Consider the following 11077-nt stretch of genomic DNA (forward strand, 5'->3'; position numbering starts at 1 on the left):
ATTAATATAAATTTAATAAAAATAATTAATAAATTCTATAAATAAAACTAAACAAACAAGCATATTGCACGTTATTTGTATCTAGTATATATAACAAGCACGAGAAAATCGATTCATTAATATTATATATTATAATACAAAAAAACTCAAAACGTTTTGGTACATGTAGTTTGCATGCAAACTTATTAGTGCATAATAAAATTATAGGTGTTATAACTTAAATAAAATTTATATTATATTAAGCATATAATATAGGGTTTATACATTTTTAGATCATGTGTTTTGTCTCATTACTTGTTTGGACCCTGTATTTTGACAAATTACTTTTTGGACCCTATGTTGTCTAAAATAGTTCAAATAAACTCATAAACCTGATTTTGATAAAAGTTTTTTAAACTAAAATCACAAATAATTCATCAAACTAACAACTCAGAACAAAAATATAGTCATTCTGCCTAAGAACTATGTTATTATATTCAATTTTTTGTTCATCAAAATCAAGTTTAGGGGCCTATTTGAACTATTTTACAAAACATGGGGTCCAAAAAATAATTTATCAAAACACAGGGTCCAACACATGTAATAAAGAAAAATACAGGGTCTAAAAAGGTATAAACCCTATAATATAATATAATATAATGTAATTTATTATCAACTAGAAACAAACTTAAATTCATTTATAATATTAATATGATTAGAGCTCTTTTTCTTCGTTAAATTCACCAAAGGAGATATCGAGTTACATTAGAAACTAAAAATAGTTGATACATGTATATTACTCTACACTATGACTTTTTCTATAATTATTTTATTCTATTATTAATTTCTTTTTAAATATTATTATAATTTATATTAATCTCAATCCCTTTCAACTAAACCCCACCAAAAACTAGTACACAAACTCTTTAACAACTCAAAGGAAGACACTTACTCGAGTATTAATCTTCTTTTTGGTGCCTAATTTATGGTATGTGAATCTAAGAACCCTAATCATCTTTGATGACCTATTCAGGAATCTCCAGATCTCCGCTTATTTGTAACTCCCCGAATCATTTCGTCGCTTATTACACCCTTCCTCGTCTCTGGGTGCCTAGGTATCCACCATAAGCCTTTCCTCGTTTGAACATCGCCTTTAACTTTAAGGCTATGCCATCCCCTAAGGTGCTGCTAAATGGAAGGATCTTATCTTATCAATGTCCATGAATGCTAAATCTAGCATAGATCGAACTGCTGAATCGAAAAAGTGTTGTTGCTATTTGGTTTTGTCCAATACTATATGAGGTGATTTTTCTTAATTGGATAGCAATTTTATAAATTAGTTGTTAAATTAAATCAAGTAGATCTTAATATTGACTTGCACCAATAATAGTATACAACTTTCATATAGTACAACTCTTGACGGTACTCAAGATTGTTTTCAATCGAAAGAGGGAATAATGAAAATAATTCTACATGAACTCTTTTTTTATGCAACAAGTCATCACTCTAGTTTTGAATTTATCTCGAGTGTAGCTATGTTAGAAAATTAACTGATGTACATGTTGGGTTTTATGCCCTTATAAAGCTATATTTCTTATGTAATTTATTCATTATCAATAAAGTAACTGAAATCATTTTGTTCAATTAAATTGCGTTGTTTACATGTTTTATTACATGATTAATTATTATTAATACAAAAGTTTATAAAATCTCGAACATATGTATAGTTACAATTATAGTGATTCAATCATTGTGGATTATAATTGTAATTATATATTCAAAAGCATTTTGTCCTAAGATTAAATCAGTGCACTGGATTTTTATTAATTGAGTAATCTATGATAAGATCTACTTACACATTTAATGTGATGTCATATCCAGGACATTGACCAAGTAGATAAGATCATATGTATTTTGTTACCTAATTGTATTATTCAAGTTTTTTGATTTGTTCGTTATCAGCTTACCCTACGGACTAGCTCATTGTAACGCCCCAACTCCTGGGACCGTTACGGCGTGCCTTGTAAACAGTGCTAAACTCGCTTACCGAGTCATTTGGCCAAATCGTGTAACTAAGTATGATTAGCGGTTTAGGGTTTAAAATCTTAGGTTAGGATGTAACGTTTCACTAGAACGTTTAATACATATACTGGGATCCCGAAAATATAAATTTAAGAGTTTATTACAGAAAATATTTACAACAGGCCGTTCTAAGCGGCAAAACAGGGTTCAACCCTAGTTCCACTTTAAACCTCGGCCGTGGCGGTCGAGCAGCTGCATATGTACACGTCATCACCTAAGCTCTCCAACTCAAGGATGGTCCAGCTTCCTCTTGCCTTTACCTGCACCACATAGCACCCGTGAGCCGAAGCTCAGCAAGAAAACATAACACTTTTCATAAACATTATCAAGTGATTATCATTATAATCACACTGAATATAAAGCTTTCAAACCAATGGGTAAACATCACATGGTTCTAGTGGGAGAGTGGCTGTTAAGTAAGCCACCAGCCTCCAAGCTCTCTTTTCTAGCGGGAGAGTGGCTGTTAGTGTAACGTCCCTAAGGTAGGGTACGTCTGCCACATACTCGTAATTCTAGGGTTTACGAGTATGTAAGGCACTTGACCAAAAGGATTAAATAAAATGATACGAAGAAATGCAGAAAAATTTAAACTTTTATATAAACTTATTAGAAGAAATTATTACACGTATGAATACTTTAAATTTAAGGCAGCCATATGAAAACTCTAAACCATTATTGCATTGCTACTGAGTCCGTGCTCCACAAGTTGCTCAACAGCTAAAGCCACACCTGGAAAAATGTTGGAAAATAACATAATGAGCTAACGCTCAGTAAGCAAATCTCATGCATACACATACACATGAATGTCGTGAGTTTGTAGTGCACATATACTAATATGCTGACTTATATACTTATGCATTTCATTTATTGCTCATGCACTTTCAAACTTTACTTTTATGCTCTTTCTTTTAGTTTCACATTTTTATGGGCCCAATATCACTTGTGCACACTGTTTGATTCAGCCAATGCCTGCAGGGCTTGTTACACATATCATATAGAATCCCATGGGTTCTCCTCCGGCTAGCCATCATCTCAGCTAGGCTCATCATAACACTCATTTCATCGTTGCCATAGCTGCCATACTTATTACACATATGGAGGAGAAAGACGGAAACATGGCAAACATATCTGAATGGTCAACTCTGACCTAGCCCACACTAGTGGGCAGCCACTATAAGTCTTATAGACTTCCGTCTTCTTTACTGAACTTACTTGATTGCTTCATCAAAACAGTGGCACCCTTTTTAAACATCTTATTATCACTTTGCTTAAGCCTTGTGTCATTAAAATGTTTAACTTTACATAAGACTTTTCAAGACATTTCATAACTTTTCTCATATCCATATGCATGGTCTTATATCACATAAATGTACATGCCATGCATACATGCTGATGCTGAAATGCCAATGTTCGTGTTCATGACTGATGTTGATGGTATTCAATCAAGGCATTGTATCACGTCTCATATAACTCAAAACATCTTTAGTCATAATACATGAAGCTTTGGGTTGGTGGCGTTGTTATACCTTAACGTAGAGCTATGGCTCAGGTCTAAGGTTTCCAGCCTAAAAACTTAAACGCTTCATATATCATAACATATAACAAATCATGAACATAGAGTAATCCACATATCCATCAACATAAGAACACATACTTGCACATAATTCATATCATTCTTAACCAAGTAAGACATCTTTCACATATCACAGAATTCATCAATTACATATCACACAACACCCTTATGGTGTTCATATAACCATTCTTCACATACTTATCATATGCATCATCATCATACCATACTTAACTCATCAGATGTACACAATCAATGTAGTCATGCATCTTACACTTAAGCACAAAAGGTGAGATTTACTTACCTTAGGTCCTTAGCTTATTTTAAAATTCCTCACCAAGAGTCAATCAATCAAATCCATACAAATCCTATTCAATGCACATCATTTATTAAATTCTATCAAAATCATAAATATACACTATTGATAGTGTATATTAATAATACCAGAAACTATATAAATGATAATAATAAATTATTATCAACGTAATGCAAATAACTCTTCATATAAAACAATGCTTTAAACCTTGCTCATAAGATAATGTACTCTTATGATAATAATAATAATAATCCCAACAAAATAATAATTATCGTCTATAATTAAACTTATTTCGATATTAATAACAAAATACTTTAATAGCAATACGTATATGAATGTATATATTCAAATAATCATTTTATAAAAGAAATCATATTTTTAACATAAAGTTGTAATAATCAATATAATGATAATAATATAAATATAAATATTTCTATTATTATTAAATAGTCATAATATCAATTCCAGTGATATAATAAATATACTTTCTCCAAAATTCACTGGTCTTACAAATATCAATAACTGTAAGAAACTAATATTTGATATTATTTTAATATTCAAATATTAACAAAATATTAACATATAAGAATAATTGTTAAATAATACGTTTACTATAAATCACACTTTTCATAGATATATATATACATAAAACTGTATTCTTGATTTACTTAACAAAACAATAACAATAATAATTAAAATTAATTAATCATAATAATTTCCATATTAATGGAAAAATCAATTAAATATGTATTTTTATACTTTATTTAATATCTAATATTTTCTAGAAAATTGGACAGCACAACGGCTATAAAGTGGACAATTCCAAAATCAAAACCTGTATCAAAAATATATATAATCCCAGACAGCCAGTAATTTACAGAAAATATTCCATATATCAATAATATATAATTATATACTATAAATACACATAATAACAATTACTCTAATCAATCACAATTAAATCACAATATATAGGTTAAAGAAATTATACCAAAATGATCGGGTTCCACAACAAGTCAAACGATGATTTTCTGAGACTCAAAACGTACTTCGGAACCTCGAACACTAAGTTTCGACCGTCGGTCTACGGTGGATCGCGGTGGCTCGTGGTGGGCCCACCACCCAACTATGGTAGATGTAGGAACAAGTTATTGGGTTTTGAAGCCCACAACACGAGGAGCACGATGGTGGTGACGGATCGACAAACGGATGCCCGAGGTGGCCGAATCGCAACTTTGAAGTCGCGGGGTGGCCGAACTTAAATCGAGTGGTTGAGGCGTTTAATCGGCGAGTGAGCTCTAGATTCCCGCGTGGGTCGATAGTTCGGAGGCCTCTGAATCCAACGGTCCGGCGCGTGGCTAAAAATGGTGGCCGGAAAGTACTCCTGCGTCGTCGGCAACAGTAATACGCAGAGGAGAGAGAGAGAGAGAGAGAGAGAGAGAGAGAGAGAGAGAGGTTTTCTGAGGAGAGAGAGAGAGGGTTCGGGTAAAAAGAAAGGCTGAAGCCTTTTCTTTTCTTTTTTTTTTTTTATTTTTTATTTTTTATTATTTTTAAAAATTACACTTGGACCCAAAATACTAAAATTCTTTTCAAATAAGCCCTTTAGCAAAACTTTCTTAATTTTATAAAAATCCCCAATTAAAATTATATGACATTCGGGTCCAATACTTGACTATTCAAGTTTCTCTCTCTTTAATCTCATTAAAAACATAAAATGATATTTTAAATACTATTTTTCCATTACTATTTCTTAAATTTGTAAACTTGTATATTTTATGTATTAAAACTCTGATTTATAATAAAAAAAATGTATAATGAAAATGTTGGATATTACAATCCTTCCCCCGTTAAAATAATTTCGTCCTCGAAATTTCAAACTAAATTTGATAATCAGAGACAAGAACTACCATTACAAATAAACAGAACAACATTTCACAGCATAAGATTTCATACACAACACTTACTTTCATCCCGAAAACAAAACTTATTCCTGACTTGTAATCCTTATCATATATAAAAAGGCGAGGATGTGTAAACACCTCACATGAGGACTACAATATAGAAAGAAAGGAAATAAGCTATAACAATAGTATAAATTACAATGAATGTATACGAAAATACAAACGAATCCTCATCATCCATACTTTTGAACACAAACCACATAACGTAGGAAGAGAAAATGACCATCATCATGAAAACATCCTTGATCTTCATGTCTTACAGTCAATTTTTTTTTTTTTTTTTTTTTTTTTTTTTTTTTTTTTTTTTTTTTTGCATAAAATTAGATAACTAGAAAACAATTATATAGCCGATGAAGATTATTCTTTAAAACCAAGTCTTTATGAAACCCTTTCGTTGTCAAAACCGACTTCTTGCCCTGAATGAGAAATAGTGAGATAGGCCATTCATTAGGTACCAGTTCAGAAAAGCCTGACTCTCATTCTTTCTCTAAGAAAACATTTAAAAATCAAAATTGTTTCCAAATGTATAAAATAATAAAGGGCATATTGATACTATGCTAGAATGCAAATAACCGTGGCCACTCGGAAATTCACACACTTAGCTTAGTATCCCTTCATTGAATAAAACATGGGATAAGTCTTGACTGACCAATCCACCACTTCATCTACTAAAACGAATAATTCTCACATGTCTAATAAGTTAGACATGTCTCATTTCAACACCTATACCAATAATACTCAGTCATCACTTCACACAAGTAATACATTATCTTACTTTCGGAATAAAACAGCTAATATACTATAATTTAATCGCCGAAAGTAATTCACACTACAGAGTAATTCAGTAAATAACATTTATCACCTCGATTCATTCAACAATTTATAAATTGTTTCCATGTTCAAATCAGATCGCAAAATCAATAGAAGTGATTTCCATGTCGACAAAATTTAATAAGTTTGACTTTCATCATCAGAGAGGATAGCGTAACACATTGAACAAGATAAAATCTGTGATATCTATCTTGAAAACAAACAAATTCAAGGATCCAATGACCCAACAGTTCAACACATTTTTCTATAAATAAAATTCATCACATACACACTAAAACACAATCAATCTCAAGCTTTTGAAAACCAAGTCATTATTACTTCCATCCATTACTCAAGCTAAGCAACCCATGGCATCCTCATCATCTCAGCTGAACTTAGACCTAACTTTAGCTTTACCTGAGCCAAATCTTCCCACTATCGAATCTTCACCACAAATTTCTGCACCCCTACCACAACTAATGGTGTATCCTACGGTACACATCCCAGAACGAAATACTCAATTTCCCAGAGTTTGGCTTCCCAAATTTTATTCTGATACTGGCCTTGTCACGGTGGAGGATTCAGCTATGCTCGATAAAAAGGTGGCCATTAGTATAGGTCAAAGCATACTCACCCCTAAAGACCAAATAATTTTATCCCATAGGTCAGACCTACAAGCTGTAAAAGATTCCTTAGTTCTTACCACTCAGGCGGCAGCATCGGTCTCAAACCTAGGCCAACGGGTTCTTGCAAGAGAACAAGAGGTTGACCACTTGAAAAGGTATATAGAAACACAAAAACAAGAGATGATAACCATTAGAAATGCCAACAAGGCATTGACTCGAGAGAAGGAGAAGTTGGTTAAGGAGAATGGGACTTTAACTACACTTCTTGCTAACTACTCAGTCGATATGAAGGAAAAATTTCAGACACTGCAAACTACTGGGGAGACCCTTAGAGTTGAACAACAAAAGTTGATTGACGAGGTAGAACGTGTCCAAAACCCCAATCCTTAATGTATTATGTATTTTTCTTTTCTTTTTTTTTTTTTTTTTTCTATATATTACTACTGTTTCACTAAAGTCTCTTATTATGTGTGCTCTCAGCAACAACCTAAAACTTTGCTCTCCAAAACACTAACCTGACATATTAACCCTTAACACACTAACTAAACTGATAGGTCACTTTCAAAGCTTGAGAATATCAATTAACAATCCAAACATCGACATCGATAAATCATCAATTATTTATCACATCAATAATAAAGGCATGCATTCAGATAAATAGCAAACTTCAATTTCTCTACCGTGCATGAGAATATTCATTTAATCCAAACTCATACTTATATCATGGAAACTCAAACACACAATGAGTTTCTAATACAATTATACAACATCATTAACATACATTAACTAAAATATGGATAAATTATACTAACCATTAACGTGTGGCTTGTCTTGTGGCGGAACTCAGTAGCATTTCAGATCCCAAAATCTAATAACATAACGAGTATACGACATCTACAAACTCAAAGCTCTGATACCATTTGTAACGTCCCTAAGGTAGGGTACGTCTGCCACATACTCGTAATTCTAGGGTTTACGAGTATGTAAGGCACTTGACCAAAAGGATTAAATAAAATGATACGAAGAAATGCAGAAAAATTTAAACTTTTATATAAACTTATTAGAAGAAATTATTACACGTATGAATACTTTAAATTTAAGGCAGCCATATGAAAACTCTAAACCATTATTGCATTGCTACTGAGTCCGTGCTCCACAAGTTGCTCAACAGCTAAAGCCACACCTGGAAAAATGTTGGAAAATAACATAATGAGCTAACGCTCAGTAAGCAAATCTCATGCATACACATACACATGAATGTCGTGAGTTTGTAGTGCACATATACTAATATGCTGACTTATATACTTATGCATTTCATTTATTGCTCATGCACTTTCAAACTTTACTTTTATGCTCTTTCTTTTAGTTTCACATTTTTATGGGCCCAATATCACTTGTGCACACTGTTTGATTCAGCCAATGCCTGCAGGGCTTGTTACACATATCATATAGAATCCCATGGGTTCTCCTCCGGCTAGCCATCATCTCAGCTAGGCTCATCATAACACTCATTTCATCGTTGCCATAGCTGCCATACTTATTACACATATGGAGGAGAAAGACGGAAACATGGCAAACATATCTGAATGGTCAACTCTGACCTAGCCCACACTAGTGGGCAGCCACTATAAGTCTTATAGACTTCCGTCTTCTTTACTGAACTTACTTGATTGCTTCATCAAAACAGTGGCACCCTTTTTAAACATCTTATTATCACTTTGCTTAAGCCTTGTGTCATTAAAATGTTTAACTTTACATAAGACTTTTCAAGACATTTCATAACTTTTCTCATATCCATATGCATGGTCTTATATCACATAAATGTACATGCCATGCATACATGCTGATGCTGAAATGCCAATGTTCGTGTTCATGACTGATGTTGATGGTATTCAATCAAGGCATTGTATCACGTCTCATATAACTCAAAACATCTTTAGTCATAATACATGAAGCTTTGGGTTGGTGGCGTTGTTATACCTTAACGTAGAGCTATGGCTCAGGTCTAAGGTTTCCAGCCTAAAAACTTAAACGCTTCATATATCATAACATATAACAAATCATGAACATAGAGTAATCCACATATCCATCAACATAAGAACACATACTTGCACATAATTCATATCATTCTTAACCAAGTAAGACATCTTTCACATATCACAGAATTCATCAATTACATATCACACAACACCCTTATGGTGTTCATATAACCATTCTTCACATACTTATCATATGCATCATCATCATACCATACTTAACTCATCAGATGTACACAATCAATGTAGTCATGCATCTTACACTTAAGCACAAAAGGTGAGATTTACTTACCTTAGGTCCTTAGCTTATTTTAAAATTCCTCACCAAGAGTCAATCAATCAAATCCATACAAATCCTATTCAATGCACATCATTTATTAAATTCTATCAAAATCATAAATATACACTATTGATAGTGTATATTAATAATACCAGAAACTATATAAATGATAATAATAAATTATTATCAACGTAATGCAAATAACTCTTCATATAAAACAATGCTTTAAACCTTGCTCATAAGATAATGTACTCTTATGATAATAATAATAATAATCCCAACAAAATAATAATTATCGTCTATAATTAAACTTATTTCGATATTAATAACAAAATACTTTAATAGCAATACGTATATGAATGTATATATTCAAATAATCATTTTATAAAAGAAATCATATTTTTAACATAAAGTTGTAATAATCAATATAATGATAATAATATAAATATAAATATTTCTATTATTATTAAATAGTCATAATATCAATTCCAGTGATATAATAAATATACTTTCTCCAAAATTCACTGGTCTTACAAATATCAATAACTGTAAGAAACTAATATTTGATATTATTTTAATATTCAAATATTAACAAAATATTAACATATAAGAATAATTGTTAAATAATACGTTTACTATAAATCACACTTTTCATAGATATATATATACATAAAACTGTATTCTTGATTTACTTAACAAAACAATAACAATAATAATTAAAATTAATTAATCATAATAATTTCCATATTAATGGAAAAATCAATTAAATATGTATTTTTATACTTTATTTAATATCTAATATTTTCTAGAAAATTGGACAGCACAACGGCTATAAAGTGGACAATTCCAAAATCAAAACCTGTATCAAAAATATATATAATCCCAGACAGCCAGTAATTTACAGAAAATATTCCATATATCAATAATATATAATTATATACTATAAATACACATAATAACAATTACTCTAATCAATCACAATTAAATCACAATATATAGGTTAAAGAAATTATACCAAAATGATCGGGTTCCACAACAAGTCAAACGATGATTTTCTGAGACTCAAAACGTACTTCGGAACCTCGAACACTAAGTTTCGACCGTCGGTCTACGGTGGATCGCGGTGGCTCGTGGTGGGCCCACCACCCAACTATGGTAGATGTAGGAACAAGTTATTGGGTTTTGAAGCCCACAACACGAGGAGCACGATGGTGGTGACGGATCGACAAACGGATGCCCGAGGTGGCCGAATCGCAACTTTGAAGTCGCGGGGTGGCCGAACTTAAATCGAGTGGTTGAGGCGTTTAATCGGCGAGTGAGCTCTAGATTCCCGCGTGGGTCGATAGTTCGGAGGCCTCTGAATCCAACGGTCCGGCGCGTGGCTAAAAATGGTGGCCGGAAAGTACTCCTGCGTCGT

At 32.2% G+C, this 11077-nt stretch overlaps 1 long non-coding RNA gene across 2 annotated transcripts; it reads right to left on the reverse strand.

The window, feature by feature from the left end:
• Window positions 1-2635: 2635 nt before the first annotated feature.
• On the reverse strand, window positions 2636-10000 carry LOC133812908 (uncharacterized). Of its 2 annotated transcripts, XR_009884045.1 has the most exons (4): window positions 9673-9995; window positions 4939-8527; window positions 3936-3999; window positions 2636-2790 (listed from the first exon to the last, which is right to left on the reverse strand). It is a non-coding gene; the product is annotated as an uncharacterized LOC133812908 (long non-coding RNA). The 2 variants fall into 2 exon arrangements; XR_009884044.1 differs by having other exon boundaries at window positions 3936-8527; window positions 9673-10000.
• Window positions 10001-11077: the final 1077 nt, after the last annotated feature.

This window comes from Humulus lupulus, chromosome 1 (genome assembly GCF_963169125.1).
Source record: "Humulus lupulus chromosome 1, drHumLupu1.1, whole genome shotgun sequence".
Taxonomy (NCBI): domain Eukaryota; kingdom Viridiplantae; phylum Streptophyta; class Magnoliopsida; order Rosales; family Cannabaceae; genus Humulus; species Humulus lupulus.